Source organism: Balaenoptera borealis (genome assembly GCF_965194805.1).
Source record: "Balaenoptera borealis genome assembly, chromosome: 2".
In the NCBI taxonomy this organism is placed as follows: Eukaryota; Metazoa; Chordata; class Mammalia; order Artiodactyla; family Balaenopteridae; genus Balaenoptera; species Balaenoptera borealis.
Genome location: NC_138867.1, coordinates 113,313,293 through 113,335,985, shown reverse-complemented (window position 1 = coordinate 113,335,985; position 22,693 = coordinate 113,313,293). Strand labels below are relative to the sequence as shown.

Here is a 22,693-nt window from a genome sequence, read left to right as displayed (position 1 = left end):
TCTTGCTTTTTACCTAACAGATCCTATCATTAATATTCTTTAAAAACATTTAATAGCTACATAATTTATTTAGCTATTTTCCTCTTGAATGTTTAGATGGTTTCCAATTTTTGTTTCAGAAATAATATTGTGGTGAACATTTCTGTACTGGAATTGGTTTGTTGGGTTAAATGAGGCAAAGGCGTAAACAGGATTGAATGGCACAGATAAGACCCACATTTGAGTCTTACAGCACTAATATATCCTACTTACATGTGGTATTGTCTGTTGCCTTCTTTCAGTGTTGGTTTCTGGAGAGGCCAGGAGCACTGCACCAAATGTTGGTACTAACGGCAAAATAGAAAACACTTTAGTTTCTGTGTCTGTATCTTATCTGAAAAAGAATGTGTTGAAAGTTGTGAGGCAGACAGAAACAGACATTTAGAATTTGTGCAGGCAAGCATGTCTTGACTGGGGTTTTGATTTTAGATGTGAACTCAAGAGGGTGAGTGCAAGCTCTTTAGTAGAATGTGTGCAGGAGGCGGCCCTCGCTATGGTTTGCTCCACAGAGTGTGAGCTTGAGAACTGAGACTGGCCCTTACTCATCTCTAGCCCCTTACTCAGCACTGCCTGACACCTGCTAGGCCCCTTGAAATCATTCGATGACATACTTGCGAAATTAGATGAGGAGAAAACAGGCCCTGCACTGGCTCATGTAGTTGGCATACGGTCTAATACTACTAACATCTGGGACCTAGCACTGCAGGCAGTGGGGGAGAACCAAGATGTAGTGTGTGAGCTTTATCTGAATATCCACATTCCTACATGAGGCTAAAGCCCACATTAATTGTGTGAGATATCACCTCTTCATTCAAATCCCAGGTTCTGATCAAAGCAGCTGCTGCCTATGAAGGTGAAGGCATGGAGAAGGTTACTGCAGGCACAGCTGCTAAAGTGTTCTGGTTCTCTCTCTTTACCTCTCTGGCTGACTTTGCCTTTTGTATTTCGCCTTTTGCCCTCTCTCAGTCCTATCTGGTGGTGCAACAGTTTGCCTTCTTTTCAGCAGTAAGCTGAAAACGGTGTGGGAACTTCCCAGCAGAAATTCAAGAGGTTAAAAATATCTTGTGAGGGCCAGACGTCTTCCAAGGGAGCTGAAAATGGGGCTGTCCTGAGGTTTGAGGTCAGTCTGTAGCTAGATTCTGTTCACCTGTCGTTTTACTTACTTGACATTTACTTACTTGAGGAGGGGAAGTTGCTAGGATAGATTGTGGAAATGGAGCTGGGGCCATTTGCGACTCCCCTCTCAAGAGCCCTGTGTGGTGGTGACCTGCTGTCTAGGCTGCTGAAGTGACTCCAGGGAGCCTGAATTTGGACCCATAAGCAGCAGCTTTTACCCCAGCTTTTATCCACCTCTCTTCCAGCTCCCTCCTAAGGAGTCCCAGACCCCTCTGCCAATATTGATGAGGTTTCAGATTTAAAAGCCCTTGCTTCTTAGGAAGCCTTTCTCTACCTAACACACTAATATTTATGCTCTGAAACCCTATGGATCTTTCTCTCAAAACCCCCAAACTCCCTAATTTCTCTGCTGGGAAACCTAGAGATGCCGTGTTCTGGGAATCCTTTACTTCCTGCATGCCCTTCTAATAAGGCCCTTTGTGCTTCTCTCCCAGGCTACCCTTCAGAATGTGGATTGGACAGCACTCCCGAGACCCTTCCAAAGGAGGCAGTGCCTTGCAGTGGGTTAGAGCTCTGGTGGGCCCTGTGTCAAGACAGTTCTGGGTTGGATTCCCACCCTAGGCCTGACCTCTAGACTCAGAGTCCCTCACATGCCATTTTGCAGCCTCCAGGGAGAGGCCAAACACATTTCCTGATCCCCTGGGAGTGAGGAAGGGTCTGGGATCTCCAGGGCTAACTTGAACGTCCCTGGGCTTTGCTGAGGCTAAGGACGTCCTGGCCCACATTGCACCTACCTGCTCTTCTAGGAAGCCAGACCTGGGGAGAAATGGAGGGGAAGGAGGAGTGTGGGATGAGGTCAAGGCTGGATGACTTTGGTCTGACCTCTGTGTTTGCATTAGCCTCCTACCTTATAAAATGGGCAACTGGTTAGCTTCTGGGTTTGTCAGGAAGAAAAAATGGATTTATGTTTGTGAAAGGACTTTGTGTACGGGGAGGAGTTTCCAACATATCACTGACGACAGAAGAGCCAGCTTGAGCCTTGGGCCCACCAAGGAGTGAGAGCCCGAAGGAGCTGCTAGAAGCTGCCCACAGTCCTGGGACTGACTGCCCAGCTCCCCCGGGGCTCCCTGGAACCGTGCAGCTTGTCAGAGCTGGGCTTATACCCTGTCATCCAGGCTTGTACAGCCTGCTAGGGAAAAGATGGGGCTTCCTTGGAGCCTCCCAACCCCATTCCCTCTTCCCATCCTCATCCTTTCCCTGAAGCAAGGCCAAAGGGTCCTTCCCATTATGCCCTGGGCTGTTCCCAAGAACTTTGTCTAAAGGCAGTGAGACCCAGGACCCCAGGGAGGGTTGCTTTTAGGCTCCTCAGTGTGCCTGAGCTAAGGGAGCCTGCAGCTCTGCCGGGGGTGAGGGTTGGGAGGTGTGCAAGGACGGAGGCAGGGCTTGGGAGCCGAGGTTCACCCTCAGGTGTCTACCTTCTGCCATTACCACAGCATTGCACTGAAAGCCAAACACCTGGGCTCCTTTCACTCCGGCTCTGTGCTGTGAGCTGGGGGTGCCAGTAGGTTAAGGCAGACACTGTCTCTGTCCCCATGGTGCCCTCTGTCAGGCAGAGAAGAAAAGGAATTAAGCAGTCACAGCGAAGTGTGATGAACGTTATACGCCAAATACCAGACTGCACCTTTTTTAAAAAAAAATTTTTGACCACGCTGCTTGGCTTGTGGGATATTAGTTCCCTGACCAGGGATTGAACCCCGGCCCATGGCAGTGAAAGCACAGAGTCCCAACTACTGGACTGCCAGGGAATTCCCTCACCTTTGTTTCTTCATGGTCAAGGTAATTTAGACTTATTACAATAGCAACTAACAGTGAGGGCTTCCCATGGATCAGCTACTCAGTCTTCCGTGTGTGTACACTGGCCAAATAAGGTAGTTACTATTATTATCCCCATTTCACAGATAAGGAAACAAGCACACAAGCGACTTGCCTGATGTCATAGAGCTGATAAGAGAGAGCTGGAGTTTGAATTAAGGTAAGGTCTGACTCCAGACTCCCTGTTTTTTTTCTTTTTTAATCACAAATTGTCTGTTATTATAGAAAATGAGACAGCTACACAGAAGAAGAAAAACTATCCAAAGCTCCTGTCCCCTTAGGCCCTAAACATTTAGGTATATTCTCATTTTCTTCCTTTAAAAATTGCTTTTATTATGAATATAATGTAACACACTATAAGAAAATGCATCAAACAAATATACAGCTTAACAAATTATTAAAGAGCAAATGCTTATGTAGCTATTGTCCAAGCAGAGAAATAGAATTTTGCCAACATCCCACGCTCCTTTTCCCAATCATCACCCTCCCCCTCCCTCCGTAGGGAGTTATTGTTTTGACCTTCATGGCAATCACTACCTTGCTTTTCTTTTTAGATTTGCCATGTAAATATATATTCTTAAACACTACAATTTAGTAAGTTTTAGACTTTCATATAAATTGAATCATACAGTATGCATTGTGTATATTCTTTCGTGACTAGCTTCTTTCATTCTACATTATGATGGTGAGATTCATCTTAGTTCAGCATGTAGCCGTAGTTTATTCACTTTCATTGCTGAATGGTATTCTATTGTAAAAATATACTGCAATATATTTATCTAGTCTACTGTTGATGGACATTTGAGTTATTTCCAGTTTCAAACTATTATTGATGATACTATTAGGAACATTCTTATACATATACACGTTTATATACACATTTTTTGTTGCTTGCAGGAGTGTTTGCATTTCTGCTGGGTATATACCTAGGAGTTGAATTGCTGGATGCATACATTCAACTTGAATAGCTAATGTCATACAATTTTCTCAAGTTGATTGAACCAATGTACACTCCTTCTTCTAGCAGGGTGTGAGAGTTCCTGTTGCTCTACATTCTTGCTAACACTTAGCATTGGTTAGTGTTCTTAATTTTAGCTAGTCTGGTGGATATCTCATTGTGCTATTATTGTGGTTTGACTTTGCAGTTCCTTAATGATTAATCATATTGATCATTTTTTCATATGTTTAGCAGGCATTTGAATATCTCTTTTGTGAAGTTCTTTTTCAAGTCTCTCACCTATGTTTCTATTGGAGTGTCTTTTTCTTACTGTTTTGTGGGAGTTCTCTGTTCTGGATATGAGCCCTTAGTTGGTTGTATATGTGACATCATTTCTCTTTGTGTCTGGCTTGCCTTAGCACTGTCTTAATGGTGTCTTTTTGATGAACAGAAGTTCTTAAGGTTTTTTGAGGAAATTATAGCTCTGTTTTACTGAGGTCTACTTTGCATACTTAAATTCACAGATTTTAAGTTCTTCAATCAGTTTTTACAATTATATATATCTGTGTGACTGCCACCCCAGACAACAGATCCATCACCCCAGAAATTTCCCTAGTGCATCTTTCCAGGTGTTTCTTTATTCACCTTTCAGAGGTAACCATTTTCTGATTTCTTTCACCGTAGATTAGCTCTGCCTGTTCTACAACTTCATATAGGTGGAGTAAAAAGCATGTATTCTCTTGTGTCTGACTTCTTTTGATTAGCACAATGGTTTTACTTTTGGTTTTTGTTTTTAAATTCACCCATATTTTTGCATTGTCAGCAGTTTATTACTTTTTATTGCTGAGTAGTGGTCATTGGACTAATAGGCCATAATTTATTCATTCTTCTATTGATGGACATTTGTATTTTTTCTAGATATAGTCATACACATATATCTGGATTTAATATATATTATACATATTAAATATATTTTAGTAATTTAATAATGTTTAATAATTAATATATAATATTAAACTTTTAATTTTGAGATAATTATAGATTAATATGCAATTATAAGAAATAATGTAAAGATCCTGTGTATCTTTTACCCAGTTTCCCTTGATAACATTTTATAAAACTAGTACAAGAATAATACACTATCACAGCCAAGGTGTTATCTTGATACAGTCAAGATACAGAGCATTTCCATCACCACAAGGGTCTCACTTGTTGCCCTTTTATGGCCACTCCCACTTCCCTCCCACCCTCGAACCCTCTTTCATCCCTGGCAACCACTAAGCTCTTCTCCATTTCTGTTATTTTGTCATTTCAAGAATGTTGTATAAATAGAATCATATAGTATATAACGTTTTGGGATTGGCTGTTGCATTCAGCATAATCATCTAGGTCATTGCGAGTAGCAATAGTTCCTTCCTTTTTATTGCCCAGTAGTATTCCGTGGTGTGGGTGTACCCCGTATTTTTTAACCATTCACCTGTTCAAGGACGTCTGGGTTGTTTCCAGTTTTTCACTATTATGAATAAAGCTGCTTATAAACATTTATATACAGATTTTTGTGTAAGTATAAGTTTTCATTTCTCTGGGATAAATGCCCAGGACTGCAATTGCTGGGTTATATGGTAGTTGCATATTTAGTTTTTTAAGAAAGTGCTAAATAGTCTTCCAGAGTGATTGTCTCATTTTGCACTCCTACCAGCAACAAATGAATGATCCAGTTTCTCTGCATTCCAACCAACATTTGGGGTTGTCACTATTTTTTTACTTAGGTATTCTGATAGGTGTGTAGTGATGTCGTATTACGGTTTTAATTTGTATTTCCTTAATAGATAATGATATAGAATATCTTTTCATGTGCTTGTCATCTGTATATTCTCTTTGGTGAAATGTCTCTTTATGTAACTGGAATGTTTGCTTTTTTGCCGTTTTAAAAAAAAATTTTTTTTTTATTGTGGTAAAATATAACAAAATTTATCATTTACCTATTTTAAGTATATAATTCAGTGGCATTAATTACATTCATACTGTTGTGCAACCATCACCACTAACTGTTTCCAAAACTTTTTCATCACCCCAACAGAAACTCTGCAATCATTAAGCAATAGAAACCCCCCTAAACCTTGGTAACCTCTAATCTACTTTCTGTCTCCATGAATTTGCCTATTCTAGATATTTTACATAAATGGAATCATATACTGTTTATTCTTTAGTATCTGGCTTTTTTCACTTAGCATAATGTTTTTATGTTGTAGCTTGTATTAGAACTTCATTCCTTTTAATGGATGACTAATATTCCATTATATGTATGTACTACATTTTGTTTATCTGTTCATTTGTTAATGGTCACTTAGGTTGTTTCTACCTTTTGACTATTGTGTATTGCTGCAATTAACACTGGCATACAAATATCCGAGTCCTTTTTTTCAATTCTTGTGGGTTTATACCTAGGAGTGAAATTGCTGTGTCATATCGTAACGCTATGTTTAGCTTTTTGAGGAACTACCACACTACCACGGAAGCTGCACCGTTTTTACATTCCCGCTAACAATGTAGGAGGGTTTTAAATCCACATCTTTGCTAACACTTGTTATTTTCATTCATTCATTTATTTATATGTATCCTAATTTGCATTTCCCCAATGACTAAGAATGTTGAATATATTTTGAATATATTTTCATATGTTTATTGGCTATTTGTATATCTCTTTGTCTTTTTTTTGATTGGGTTTGTCTTTTTGTTGTTAAGTTTTAGGAGTTCTTTTTGTATTTTGGATTATTTATTTATTTATTTATTTATTTTTGGCTGTGTTGGGTCCTCATTTCTGTGCGAGGGCTTTCTCTAGTTGCAGCGAGCGGGGGCCACTCCTCATCGTGGTGCGCGGGCCTCTCACTATCGCGGCCTCTCTTGTTGCGGAGCACAGGCTCCAGATGCGAAGGCTCAGTAGTTGTGGCTCACGGGCCTAGTTGCTCCGCGGCATGTGGGATCCTCCCAGACCAGGGCCCTAACCTGTGTCCCCTGCATTGGCAGGCAGACTCTCAACCACTGCGCCACTAGGGAAGCCCTGTATTTTGGATCTTAATCCCTTATCAGATATATGATTTGCAAATACTTTCTCCCATTTTATGTTCTTTGATGCATAAAAGATTTTAATTTTGATAAGGTTCAATTTATATATCTGTTTTTTCTTTTCTTGCTTATGCTTTTGAGTTTGTAAGGATTCACTGCCATATCCAAGGTCATGAAACATTGTTTTCTTGTAAGAGTTAATGGTTTTAGCTCTTACATTTAAGTCTTGATCCATTTGGAGTTAGTTTTTGTTTTGTTTTGTTTTTTTGGCCACATGGCCTGTGGTTCTTAGTTCCCTGACCAGGGATGGAACCCGGGCCCCTGGCAGTGGAAGTGCAGAGTCCTAACCACTGAACCACCAGGGAATTCCCCATTTAGAGTTAGTTTTAACATCTTGTGAGGTAAGGTTACAACTTCATTCTTTTCTGCATGTGGAAATCCAGTTGTCTTAGGACCATTTGTTTTCTTTTTCCAGCACCATTTGTTGAAAAGACTGTTCTTTCTCCATTGAATAGGCTTAGCATCCTTGTCAAAAATAGTATCTATAGATATATGGGTTTTTTTTCTGGACTCTCTGTTCTATTCCATTGGTCTATATTTCTATCCTTATGCTAGTATTACACTGTTTTGATTTCTGTAGCTTTGTAATAAGTTTTGAAATCAGAAAGTACAAGTCCTCTGAATTTATTCTTTTTTTCAAGTTTGTTTTGGTGGTTTGGGGCCCCTTGCAGTTCCATATGAATTTGAGCATCAGCTTTTCTATTTCTTCAAAAATGTCTGTTGGAATTTTGATAGGGGTTGAATTGAATCTGTAGATCTCTTTGAGTAGTATAGACATTTTAAAAATATTAAGTCTTCCTACCTATGAACACAGGGTGTCTTTCCATTTATTTAGGTCTTTTAAAATTTTGTCAGCAATGTTTAAAGTTTTCAGTGTATAAGGCTTTTACCTCATTAGTTAAATTCATTACTAGGCATTTTATTCTGTTAGATGCTATTGTAAGTGAATTTGCTTTCTTAATTTCATTTTTGGATTGTTCACTGCTGGTGTATAGAAACAAATAGATTTTTGTGTTTTGATCTTGTACCCTGCAACTTTCCTGAACTTGCTTATTAGTTTTAGCAGCTTTCTGTGGATTCTTCAGGATTTTCAATATATAGGCTAATGTCATCTGCAAATATAGTTTTACTTCTTCCTTTCCAATTTGGATGTTTTTTTATTTCTTTTTCTTGTCTAATTGCTCTGGCTAAAACTTCCAGTACAATGTTGAATAGCAATGGTGAAAGTGGGTATTCTAGTTTTATTCCTCATCAGTCTTTTACCACTGAGTATGATTTTAGCTGTGTATTTTTTGTAAGTGCTCTTTATCATGTCAAGTAAGTTCCCCCTTATTCCTAGTTTTCTGAGTGTTTTTTAAAATGAAGAAAAGTTCTTTCATTTTGTCAAATACCGTTTCTGCATCAATTAAGATGATCTTTCCCCCCTTTTCCTATTAATGTGGTATGTTACAGTGATTGGTTTTCTTACGTTGAACCACCCTTGCATTGGTTCCACTCGGTCATGAATTATAATCCTTTTAATATGCTGTTGGATTTGGTTTGCTAGTATTTTTTAATCTATATTCATAGGGGTATTGGTCTATATTTTTTTTCTTCTGAGGTTTTTATCTGGCTTTGGTATCATGGTAAGGCTGGCCTCATAGAAGGAGAGGAAGTGTTCCCTCCTCTTCTATTTTTTGGTAGAGTTTGAGAAGGGTTGGTGTTAATTCTTGTTTAAATGTGTGGTAGAACTCACCAGTGAAGCCATCTGGCCCTGACCTTTTCTGTCAGAAGGTTTTGTTTACTGATTCAGTCTCATTACTTGTTATAGGTCTGTAGAAATTTTCTATTTTATCTCGAATCATTTAGGTAATTTGTGTGTTCCTAGAAATTTGTCCATTTCATCTAGGTTATCCAGTTTGTTGGCATACAATTGCTCATGGTATTCTTTTATAATCATTTTTATTTCTGTAAGGTCAGTAGTGATATCTCCACTTTAATTTCTGATTTTAATTATGTGTATTTTCTGGCTTTTTCTCTTGTCAGTCTAGCTAAAAGTTTGTCAATTTTGTGATCTTTTCTAAAAACTAACTTTTGGCTTCATTGATTCTATTATTTTTCTATTCTCTATTTTATTTATCTCTTTTCAAATCTTTATTTTCTTTATTCTGCTAGCTTTGGGCTACTTTGCTCTTCTTTCTTCTGGTTCCTCAAGGAATAAAGTTAAGTTATTGATTTTAGATTCTTTCCTTTTTTTTATTATTATTATAGGCATTTACATTTATAACTTTCTGAGCACTGCTTTCTCTGCATCTCATAAGTTTTGATATGTTGTCATTTCCATTCATCTTTGCTTTCTTGTTTGATCATTGATTAAGAGTATGTTGAATTTTCTGGTTTCTCTTCTGAATTATTTATTTTTAGCTTAATCCCATGGTGGTTGGAAAATATACTTTTAAAGATTTCAGTGTTAAAAAATTTATTGAGACTTGTTTTGTGGCCTAATATTTGGTCTATGCTGGAGAATGTTCAATGTGGATTTGAGAAGAAAGTATATGCTGTTGTTGGGTAGAGTGTTTTATGTATGTCTGTTATGTCTAGTTGATTTACAATGCTGTTCAAGTGTTCTGTTTTCTTGTTGATCTTCTGTCTGATTGCCTACCCATTATCAAAAGTGGTGTATTGAAGTCTCTAGCTATTATTATAGAACTGTCTAGTTCTTCCTTCAATTCTGTTTATGTCTGCTTTATATATTTTGAGGCTCTGTTGTTTGGTTTATATATGTTTATAATTGTTATATCTTCTTGATGGCCTTTTTCTCAATATATAATGTATTTTTTTTTGGTCTCTTTCAAAAATTTTTGGTTTAAAGTCTATTTTGTCTGATTTACTATAGACATCCCAACTCTCTTTTGGTTACACTTTGTATGGAATTTCTTTTCCTGTCTTTTCACTTTCAACACATTGGTATCTTTGGATCTAACGTGAATCTCGGGACTTCCCTGGTGGTCCAGTGGTTAAGACTCCACGCTCCCAATGCAGGTGGCCAGGGTTCGATCCCTGGTCAGGGAACTAGATCCCTCATGCCACAACTAAGAGCCCACATGCCGCAACTAAAAAAATCCTGCATGCTGCAACTAAAGATTCCCCCATGCCGTGACGAAAGATCCCACATGCCGCACTAAGACCCAGCACAGCCAAATAAATAAATAAATATTTTAAAAAAGTGAATCTCTTGTGTATATAACATGTAGTTGGATCATGCTTTTAAATCCATTCTACTAATCTCTGCCTTTTCACTTGAAGATGTTAATCCATTACATTTAAAATAATTACTGATAAGGAAGGACTTACTTCTGCCATTTTACTATTTGTTTTCTGTATGTAATTTTAGCTATGATGTCTTGGTGTGGGTCTATTTGGGTTAATCTTGTTTGAGATCCTCTGTTCTTCCTGTACCTGGATATCTATTTCCTTTTTCAGGTTTGGGAAGGTTTCAGCCATAATTTCATCAAATACATTTTTGACCCCTTTTTTTCCTTCTGGGACCCCTATAATGAGAATGTTGGTACACTTGATGTTGTCCCAGAGGTCCCTTAAACTGTTATCATTTTAAAAAATTTGTTTTCCTTTTTGCTGTTCTGATAGGGTGATTTCCACTATTCTATCTTCCAGATCATTTATGCATTCTTTTGTATCACCTAGTCTACTGTTAATTCCTTTTAGTGTGTTTTTCATTTCTGTTATTGTATTTTTCGGTTCTGATTGTCTTTTTAAAAATTTTTTTTAGTTCCTCGTTAAAATTCTCACTGTGTTTATCTCTTATCTTTCCTAATTCAGTTAGCACTCTTATTACTAATTCTTTGAACTATTTATCTAGTAAATTATTTATCTTTGTTTCATTATTTTTTTTTTCAGGGTTCTTTTTTCATGTTCTTTCATGTTCTTTTATTTGAAACAAATTCCTCTGTTTTGTCATTTTGCTTAACTTTCTCTGTATCTATTAAATTAGGTGAAACAGTTACCTATCCTGGTCTTGAAGGGTGTCCTTGTGTGGGAATGTCCCTATACAGTCTGTATGTGCCCAGTGGCTTTGCTGGGAGAGTGGGTCTGACACGAGTATGAGTCATGTTTTCCCCTAGGGTGTGCTGGCAGCTATCACTGAGGTGGGGCTGGAGATGGAGGGGCTAGAGCCAGCCAGGTGTGAGGCAGGGCTTCTCCTCTGCCCACTGACCATCACCACCCTATTGGGGGTGGGGTTGGTCCCAAGTTTCTGGAGTGGCAGCCCTGAGGCTCAGGTCCATGCTGTCTTGGTCCCCTCTAAATGTGTGCTTCCCCCCCACCCCCAGCATTGGTAGCTTTGCCCCAGAGAGGAGCAGTGCTGGAGCAAGAGGGGCTGGAGTGGGTATTTGGTATGGGTTGGGGTGCAGGCTGGGGTGGTCCCATCGTCAGTCAGAGTTCCAGGCCACTCCTGATTGGCTGCCTCCATGAACACCAGCAATGGCTGCCCTCACCCTGTTCAGATGCTGTGTTGGGTCTGAGCTGGCTCTGTCCTCTACAGCTGCTCACTTCCTTTGGCTGTGGTAGCCTTCACCTTAGTGTGGAGCTGTGCCTTGTAGCAAGTGGGCTGGAATAGGTGCTTAGCTTGGGCTGGGGTGCACACTTAGGTGATTGCAGGACATCAGCCAGAGTCCAGGGCAGTTTCTTCTGCCTTGTTTTGAGGGTGAGCAAGTGTGTGCACTTTTCATGAGTGGAGTCTAGATTTCTTACAGCCCCACTGTCATTCCCTCTGGTTTTCAAATCAGCTAGGGGGACTCGTCCTCCCAGTGTTGAACCCCAGAACTGAGGTGCCCAATATGTAGTTGGAACTGCTTACTCCCCAGGGAGGATCTCTGAGCCCGTGTAACCTCCTTTCTCTTCTGTGTCCCCTCCCAGGGGTGCAGATCCTGACCTGCTTGCTTCTCTTCCCTTCCTATCTGATTCCGTGTAGATCTTTCTTACAGTCTTGGTTGTATAAGAGTCTTTCTGCCAGTCTCCAGTTTGTTTTTCAGTGAGAATTGCTCCATATGTAGACTTTTTTTTTTTTGGTGAAGGGAAGTACAGCATTTGTTGATTGCAGGGCCCAGCGAGAATTATGGGCAGCTATGCTCAAAAGGTCTGAACTGTGGATATATTTTTGATGTGTTCATGTGGGAAGCTGAGCTCCACATCCTCCTACTTTGCCATCTTGATCTCCTCCCATTTTCTGTATGTCTTATACTTTTTTTTTGGGTCCCTCATTCCTCTGTTACTGCCTTATTTTGTGTTTAGTTAATTTTTTATAGTGAACCACTTTGATTCTGTTCCCATTTCCTTTTGTATATATTCTATAGATATTTTCTTTGTGATTACTATGGGTTTTACATTTAACATTCTAAATTTATAACAATCCATTTTAAAACTCTGCTCTTAAACATTTCCATCCTCCCCCCTTTAAGTTGTTGTTGTCACACACATCTTTTTTCATTGTGTGCCTAGTAACATAGATTTATAATTATTTTTTATGTATTTATCTTTGAAATCCTGTAGGAGATAAAAAGTGGAGTTATAAGCCAAAAATATAATACTTGTTTTTGTATTTGCCCATGTCTTTATCTTATCAGAGATCTTTATTTCTTCATGTGGCTTTGTGTTACTGTCTAGTGTCCTTTCATTTCAATCTGAGGGACTCCCTTTGACATTTCTGTAGGTCAGGTTGGATAGTACTGAACTCCCTCAGCTTTTTTTTTTTTTTTTTTTTAAAGAATTTGGCCACTGATGGTTTTTTTTTTTTTTAAACCCCACATTTGTTTATTTATTTTTTGGCTGTGTTGGATCTTCGTTTCTGTGCGAGGGCTTTCTCTAGCTGTGGCAAGCGGGGGCCACTCTTCATCGCGGTGCGTGGACCTCTCACTATCGCAGCCTCTCGGGTTCGTAACATCAGTTTCCCTCAGCACTCTTTCTCTCAACCCAATAGCAGCTACTCTCTGCCAAGCCTTAGGCGGTCTCTTTCTACACATGTATAGCCTAGCCATCAGCCACAGATTTACAAGGGACCCCTACATTGACCTCTTGGGCTCCTTACCTGCACATCTCGCTTTTTTTCAATGACCTACCTCTCAGATTATAGCTGCTTTAGCTGCTCTAAACTCTGATCTCTGCCTCTTCAGCTCAGTAGGTAGGACTGTCATGCTCTATTTGGACTCCAGCTCTTTGAAACATGATTGGGAAATAAATGAACGAACAAAAAACAAACAAATAAATATTCCAGTTTTATTATTGTTTATGATGGAAGGGCTAGACTGTATAGCTACTCCATCATAGTTAGAGGCAGCAGTTTCCCTCTTTCTGGATGAAATGGATTATGTGTTGGCAAAGATGTCAGGCAGAACTAGCTACTCTCTTTGATGCCCTGTGTTTGTCAGGTCTCTCTGAGCAATAGGACCATCACTTGTTAGGCTCTGTGAGTGAATAGATATGATGTTTTGTGTCCCCCTCCGTCCTTAGTGTACTTCAAGTGAAGGGACTTCTACTACATGAGCGTCGATGGCAAGATTCTCTTGGACCCTGGAAGTCATTCACCTTATTGTTGCCAACAAATAAAGAGTGTGTTCATTTTCCATTAAAAACTCAGTTCTGCCTGCATTAGCCTGCTCTTTTGCAGCAAGGAGGTTAATGTTGCTCTGTTGCCTGGTGGAGGGTGGATGGGAGCACAACACCTTCAAAGTCTATTTGGCTTCTTTGCTGCTGTAAGCCATTAGCATGTGGACCAGACTCTAGGCCTTGGGCCTGCAAGCTGAAAGCCATGTGGTAAACCATGTTCCAGCAGAGGAGGACACACAAGGGATGTCTTTCAGAGCATTAGGAAGGAGACACTGCCAAGTCAAACACCAAAACAGAGGAGTTACTCTGAGGCATGCTACACCTATAAAGGAATGTAAAGTTTGGCGTCTCACCCTGCTCCAGGAGCCCACAGGCAGCTCATTCATTCAATAGACATTTGATGACTGCCTGTACTGAGCCAGGCCCTGGGTTGGGTTCCAGGGATACAGGGTAAGGGGAAGATTCATCAAGGATATGATGCTTGAGTTGGCTCCTGGGGTCAAATCTTGGTTCCAAAGAAAACTGAGGGAAAAAATTGCAATCAACTCGTCTTTCCATATTGCTATTTGAATAGAAGAACATACAAACTGAATTTATTTTCTAGAAAGGGATCCAGAGATTTCATTTTGGAGGCTGGGACACTGCTTTGAGGGGGACCTCTGGCCTTCTCTAACTCACCCACACACTCTTAGAATAGGCCCTCTCTAGAGCCCATACCTAGTTGTGTTTCCAGAGCTGAAGGCATGAATGAGCTCTGGCCTTTCTGGAGGGTTGAGGACTCTTTCTGATCTCACTCCTCTTCCTCTCTTCTCCAAGAAATAACTGTCTGAGCTTTAGGTGGCCCACTTCACAGGTAGGATTAGCTGTGGAACTTTGGACTCCATCCCTGGGTTACTCCTGGGACTGGACCCTCTCTTCTTGACCTCCTGGCACCCTCAGTCTGTAGGTGGGTTTCTGGTAGGTAGAAAAGGGGAATTTCTATTTTAGGTGCCATGAGCCTCACTCTGGAGCAAGGAGGCTGCTGGCCAGGGTGAACATTTGTGGGTCTGTGTGTTCTTTGAATAAGTGAATCTACCACCCTCAAAAAAAGTCTTGGCATTTTCTCTGTAAATTCAGTTTCTGTTGAAGGGAGGTTTCTGCAGGATCTAATGGTACTAAGACTCCAGAGACTTCCTAGGTTTCCAAAGATGATTTCTGGGCTTCCTTTTTGTTAGTTTTACAAATACATCTCTGCCTTCTTTCCTCAGTCACGTTCTTGTGGGCCCTCTGGCTTAAGGGGCCTGGAACCATAGAATAAGGGAAGGCAGGCAGGGGTTTCTTGCCTGCTGGGTGTAGTTTTGAGGTTCTCTTGGCCACACTGGTGGATGAAGCTTCCAGTTTGGGGTCAGATGCTGCCCAGGGCCGTATGCCTGGACAATGCCCTTACCATTCCTTGTCCTGGTTTCCCCATCTTCTCTCTCTTCCCCTCCCACCAGGTTGCACAGCCCTTTTTCCCTTTTGCCCACTGTCATGGGCACGATGGTGCTGCTCACATACACCGTGCCCCTCCATGGAAAGGCTTAGATTTTTGAGGAAACACAGATTTTTTTGTGTGTGAGGGAGAAAAAGTCTATGATATTGTGGTTAGAATTAATTGTGATGGAAATTTATTGATTTAAAAATAAAACAATTAGGTCTGGAAAAGATAGCTTAGATGAGGTTCTCTAGGTGGAAATATGTGGACTATGTGGTATGCTCTGTTTGTGGTTGGAATGGGGTTGACTTAGGAGGCTGGAGCCTGCCCTTCTGCGCAGAGGGAAGCTAGTCAGCACCACCACTAGGGGGCGACAGAAGCCACAGCTGCCACATTCCTGGGTGATGGATCTAACACCAGCTTGTTCTCCTCTCTCTGGAGAGTAGGTATGAATGCTAGACAAGAAAGGGGACACTGTTCTACAACCTGCTCTATTGTACAAAGCAAGTAAGCTGTTTGGTAACACTAACCAAGGTCACCAGGGTGTAATGGGACCAAGGCTTAGAAACGGTGCTTTGGACTCTCCAGGAATGTACCTGAAGGGGAGGAGGGTTGGGGGCAGGGAGACAAGGGGGAGTTCACAATTTTGACTCAAGCAAAACAAAAACAAAAACAACAAATAGATAAATAAATGAATAGGGAAAATATATGGAGCTGAGAGTAGTATTGGCCAAATGGATCCAAAGCTTTCCGATAGACCAGACTTCAAGGACCGGGTTTTCATGGTGCATGAACTGCTCTGAGCCTTAATGGGTTTGTTTCCTCCCTTCTCGCTCTCCCCGCACAGCGAGAGGCGGCTTTTCTATAATTGGCCCTTGAAACATTACTACAATCACTTTGTGGCCTCCTTCAGCTTATTTTTAATTACAAGCTCTATTGCATTGTTAAATTATTAACTCTGACAATTACTTATCTTAGCATTTTCTTATCTTGATGGAAATGAAAATAGCAAGGTCATGTTAGCTCACTTGAGGTTTTGGTCTGCTACAGCTAAAATTGAGCTGGATCAGCTCAGCAAATGTTTGCAGTGCGGTGAACCGAGTTTGCAGAGGGTCTGCTAGTGGAATGGTGCTGAGGGGGCTCTGCACCCACAGGTGCTTATTCTGGCTGGTTAGGGCTGGGCTGTCCCTGGAAGTGGGATGTGCTGTTGCAAGTGATGGTGTCGCAGGCGCGTGCGGCTTCTTCTCTAACCTTGAGGAAGGGTCCTGCATGCAGGGCTCACACTTGCAGAAGCTCTCAGTCCGGTGACTGAGACAGCCAAGGCAAGGTCGGGAAGTGGAGCACATCCCACTGCCTCTCCTGATGTGTCCCAGCTCTGCTCTGGCTCACGGTCCCCCTTCTGCTTTTCTAAGTCCCACTCATCTGAAGCCCTTTCTGGACCCCTTCTTCCCTACCCCTCTCAGCCCACACTGACCTCCCAAGGTGCTCCCTGTATGACAACACTGGCAACAATGACAGCAACTAAACAGCCACAGTAACAATGACTAACATGTACTGAGTGCATACTGTATACCTGGTGCCTTGCCCGCAGTGGACTCTTGGCAAATGTCTCCAAATGCTGGCCATGGCAGGCCTCATTGTCATGCTGCCTTCTGTCCAGCAGGGGGTAGTGTGACTACACCATAAAGGGGACCCTCCTTTACCTGCGTTCTCAGGAAGAGTGAAGCTTCAGAGTTTCTGTGGATCCTGGAAGAGTGCTTCTGGCTTTCACAGTGGGTCCAAAGGCTCCAACAGACAGTGAGGGTAAAAGGCTGCACAACGGTCACCCCTTGCTCCCCCCAGCCTTGGGCACTTGGGGTCCATCAGTCCCAACATCAAGTCATTCTATGTTCAATCCCTGGCTCTACTGACTTCATGGAGAGCAGAGGGCAGGCACGAACTTGGAGAAATGGCTTTGGCCTCAGTCGACAGCGCTGATTCCATGGCAGGTACTTGGCACCTTGCTTCCTTAGGGATACACAGATGGTTCCCAAATCAGACAGCCACTTGGTAGGAACTAGAGGTTGGGGGAGCGCAGATCCCCAGATGTGTTATACACATTAATGGATGGTACCGCTTTTGGGAGACCACTTGGCCCCGTGAGGCAGTGGTTTCAGTGGGCAAATGTCTAGGCTGTCTAGAGTTTCTCAGGCAGAAGCCTGTGAGAAAGTCTCATCTTTCCCATAGCCTGGTAGCCAATTGTTCCCACAGTGAGGGGAAGAGGTGAGAGTACTGGCGGTTTGTGGTTGCGTCATCTCTCACCTCTCTTACTTGCGGAGGACCTCAGTGAGAAGGTAAGGTACGAGCTGGCTCCCGCTGTGGGCAATTTCTGTCGACCCAGCTCTGGCTGTGGTCTCATGCTTTGGAAAACAGTCAAGAGCTTCCCAGAAATGACTCCACTGACATTTCTGCCAATACTAGGGCCTGCTCAAGACTCTGAAGGCTGATTCTTTACTTTAGGAGGGATTTTTGTGTCTGGTCCCCAGCACAGATAGGCTGGGAGATCTCTGACTAACTTCCGTGAGGAGTTCAGATCCTGGGTCCCTCAGCACAGCCCACATCTGAGGCTCTAGTTCCATGAACTTAAAGATCGATGTGGCCGCCCAACCTCTCGGCTTCTGAAGTGCTTTGGGTTCAGATGTTCAAAGCAGCCCTGAGTTATCTTTGTAGCTTCTCTAAATTCCTCCCCTATTCTCTAGGCCCCTGTGAAAAGAAACTGCTAATCTATCACAGACTGTTCACTCCACCCCCAGCCATCCACCTACTGGCAGCCAGAGGGAAGCGATCAATCAGAAAGTGTTCAAACTGTAAAATGGCTGTGCGTCCAAGGCAATGCCCACATTCGAGGCCTCTTGCTCCCCATCACCAGGCCTCACCCAAATTGGCCTTTACTGTAAAAGGGCTCAAGTTCAAGGAAACTGTGTCTGTGTGTGCACGCTCTTTCCAAGTGTGTTTTTTAAAAAATATTTATTTATTTTTGGCTGCGTTGGGTCTTCGTTGCTGTGCATGGGCTTTCTCTAGTTGTGGCGAGGGGAGGCTACTCTTCGTTGTGGTGCGTGGGCTTCTCATTGCAGTGGCTTCTCTTGTTGCTGAACACGGGCTCTAGGCACGCGGGCTTGGGTATTTGTGGCACGTGGTTGTGATCTGTTGTGCAGTTTCCCAGCCCTAGGCCAGTTCACATACCTGAAACCACACGGCTGCAGGGGGTTCTTGGCCCTCTTGAGGAAGAAATCTACAACAGTGCCACATGCTCCCAAGCTTTCCCCAAGGGAATCCATAGCCATTTACTAGGGTGACTGTAGACTAAGGAAATATACAATCCTTTTGGGGGCAACTTGACACTGAATCTTAATTTTTGCTAATTCTTGGGGACTCAAAATGCCCCTGTAGTCTACCAGTCAAAGAAAAGGTTTATGATGGTCAGGTGATAAATGAGGTTTTGGACAATCTTCCTCTCACACTGGGTCCATGGCCCTACTCTGTGAAGGCTCCTTAGTTTCTAAATGTGTAATTGGCGTCGATAACACCCAGCAACTGGCAGAATCGTCACATTTAGCAGCCTGACCTGTGAAGTGAGAACTAATACAGAATTTCCCTTTCCTACAAGGATGCTAGGCCAAAACCAATACTGCATCCTTGGAAGAGAGATTAGCATCAAAGAGAGAGGATTTCCAAGAGAATCCTCTCTTGGAAGAGAGAGGATTTCAGAGATTAGCATCAAAAAGTCTTGAAAGATGTAGAGGTAGTGATTTCTATCGCATGCCCATTTCACTCATGTATTTGACCCATGTGGAAAGTGAGGGGCTCTTGGAAAATTACTATGGATTATCATAAACCTAGATTTTTTGGTAATTCTAGTTGCAGCCACTGTTCCAGTTGTGGTATCTTATATTTATTTATTTATTTATTTATTTATTTATGGCTGTGTTGGGTCTTAGTTGCTGAGCGTGGGCTTTCTCTAGCTGTGGTGAGCGGGGGCTACTCTTTGTTGCAGTGCATGGGCTTCTCATTGCTGTGGCTTCTCTTGTTGTAGAGCATGGGTTCTAGGGCATGCAGGCTCTAGAGCGCAGGCTCAGTAGTTGTGGCGCACGGGCTTAGTTGCTCTGCGGCATGTGGGAACCGGACAAGGGCTCGAACCCGTGTCCCCTGCATTGGCAGGCAGATTCTTTTAAAAATCAGGGTTGTTTTTTTTTTTTTTTTTAATTTTTATTTATTTATTTATTTATGGCTGTGTTGGGTCTTCATTTCTGTGTGAGGGCTTTCTCTAGTTGAAGCAAGTGGGGGCCACTCTTCATCGCGGTGCGCGGGCCTCTCACTATCGCGGTCTCTCTTGTTGCGGAGCTCAGGCTCCAGACACGCAGGCTCAGTAATTGTGGCTCACGGGCCTAGTTGCTCTGCGGCATGTGGGATCTTCCCAGGCCAGGGCTCGAACCCGTGTCCCCTGCATTGGCAGGCAGATTCTTAACTACAGTGCCACCAGGGAAGCCACAGTTGTGGTATCTTTATTGGAACAAATCAACACAGCCCCTGGCACCTGGTATGATCTGACAAGTACTTTTGATTTTACCTGTCAGGTACTGTTGACAGGGCACCTTTCTAGTGTTGTCTCAGGATTATGTCATCTTGTCTGGCATTTGCCATAATATAGACAATAGAGATCTTGATCATCTTAGCATTCCACAGAACATCACACAGGTACATTACATTGATGACAGCTTGCTGATTGGACCAGATAAGCAGGAAGTACGTAGTATCTTAGAAGCCTTAGAAAGACACATATTAACCAGAGGATGAGAGATTAACCCTATGAAAATTCTTCGAGGCTTTTGGAGTCCAGTGGTTTAGAGAATATGGGGATATGCCCTCCAAAGCGAAAGAAAAGTTGCTGCATCTTGTACCCCTTGCCTTTCAAGAGGCATAATGCTTGGGGGGGCCTCTTTGGATCTTGGAAGCAATATATACAACACTTGAGTGTGCTGCTCCAACCTATTTATTAATTTATAGACTTACAGTTTTGCAAGGAGCCCAGAGCAAGAGGAAACTCTGCAGGACGTCTGGACAGCAGCACAGATGCTCTGAGACTGAGCTTTAGGACCTAGTGAGTGTCTGTGGTAAATAAGGATGCTGTCTGGAGACTCTAGTAAGCCCCAAGAGGATAATCAGGGCAGAGACCCTTAGGGTTCTGAAGAAAAACCATGCTTTTTTATGCAAAGAACTATTCTCCATTTGAGAAACAGCTCCTGGCTTCCTACTGGGCCGTGGTGGACTAAATTCCTGACATCAGTAAACAGGCCACCTGAACTACCCATTGTGCACTGGGTCTTATTTGACCACAGCCATAGGCTGGGTTTCCATAGCAGCAATCCCTCAAGTGGAAGTGGTTGCTGAAGGAACTGGAAACTACAAGGAAGGTGCATGAGTAAGTAAGTAGATGCTCTTGCTGCATTGCCTCCTCTCCCTCAATCCACACCTATGGCCAAATGGGGGAGTTTCTTATAACTACTTGAGTGAGAGAAAAAAATGGACCTAGTTTGCAGAAGGTTCTGCAGGATATGCTGGCACATTCTGGAACAGGATTGCTAGGGTAGAGACCATAATAAGGAATATTTCTGAAAGAAAATGGCAAAGAGAAATCCTCCAAGAGGACAGAGCTTCAAGAACCACCTGTGGTTTTCCACCTTCTATGGGCTCAGAGGTGGCCACAAGTAAGAATCTACTCTAATTAATGAGCAGTGGCTGATAGTTTGGCTAGATGGTCAAGGACTTGGAAGGAACAGGATCAGAAATTCGTAGACTTTACAGACAAGCAAAAGCTAAGAGAATTCAGCACCACCAAACCAGCTCTACAACAAATGCTGAAGGAACTTCTCTAAGTGGGAAACACAAGAGAAGAAAACGACCTACAAAAACAAACCCATAACAATTAAGAAAATGGTAACAGGAACATACATATCGACAATTACCTTAAACGTGAATGGATTAAATGCTCCAACCAAAAGACACAGGCTTGCTGAATGGATACAAAAACAAGACCCATATATATGCTGTCTACAAGAGACCCACTTCAGACCTAGGGATACATACAGACTGAACGTAAAGAGATGGAGAAAGATAGTCCATGCAAATGGAAATCAAAAGAAAGCTGGAGTAGCAATATTCATGTCAGATAAAATAGACTATAAAATAAAGAATGTTACAAGAGACAAGGAAGGACACTACATAAAGATCACGGGATCAATCTGAGAAGAAGATATAACAATTATAAATATATATGCACCCAACATAGGAGCACCTCAATACATAAGGCAACTGCTAACAGCTATAAAAGAGGAAATTGACAGTAACACAATAATAGTGGGGAACTTTAACACCTCACTTAAACCAATGGACAGATCATCCAGACAGAAAATTAATAAGGAAACAGAAGCTTTAAATGGCACAATAGACCAGATAGATTTAATTGATATTTATAGGCCATTCCATCCAAAAACAGCAGATTACACTTTCTTCTCAAGTGCACTGGGACATTCTCCAGTATTGATCACATCTTGGGTCACAAATCAAGCCTCGGTAAATTTAAGAAATTGAAATCATATCAAGCATCTTTTCCAACCACAACACTATGAGATTAGAAATCAGTTACAGGGAAAAAAACATAAAAAACACAAACACATGGAGGCTAAACAATACATTACTAAATAACCAAGAGATCACTGAAGAAATCAAAGAGGAAATCAAGAACTACCTAGAGACAAATGACAATGGAAACACGATGATCCAAAACCTATGCATGCAGCAAAAACAGTTCTAAGAGGGAAGTTTATAGCAATACAAGCCTACCTCAATAAACAAGAAAAATCTCAAACAGTCTAACCTATACCTAAAGGAACTAGAGAAAGAAGAACAAACAAAACCCAAAGTTAGCAGAAGGAAAGAAATCATAAAGGTCAGAGCAGAAATAAATGAAATAGAAACAAAGAAAACAATAGCAAAGATCAATAAAACTGAAAGCTGGTTCTTTGAGAAGATAAAGAAAATGGATAAACCTTTAGCCAGACACAACAAGAAAAAGAGGGAGAGGACTCAAATCAATAAAATTAGAAATGAAAAAGGAGAAGTTACAATAGACACTGCAGAAATACAAAGCATCCTAAGAGACTACTACAAGCAACTCTATGCCAATAAAATGGACAACCTGGAAGAAATGGACAAATTCTTAGAAAGGTATAACCTCCCAAGACTGAACCAGGAAGAAATAGAAAATATGAACAGACCAATCACAAGTAATGAAATTGAAACTGTGATTAAAAATCTTCCAACAAACAAAAGTCCAGGATCAGATGGCTTCACAGGTGAATTCTATCAAACATTTAGAGAAGAGCTAACACCCATCCACTATGGAGAACAGTATGGAGGTTCCTTAAAAAACTAAAAATAGAATTACCATATGACCCACCAATCCCACTACTGGGTATGTACCCAGAGAAAACTATAATTCAAAAAGACACATG

At 41.7% G+C, this 22,693-nt stretch overlaps 1 long non-coding RNA gene across 1 annotated transcript in view; it reads right to left on the bottom strand.

Moving 5' to 3' along the window:
- Window positions 1–22,693, bottom strand: part of LOC309622826 — a 377,150-nt gene that overhangs the window by 278,637 nt on the left and 75,820 nt on the right. The window lies entirely within an intron of this gene.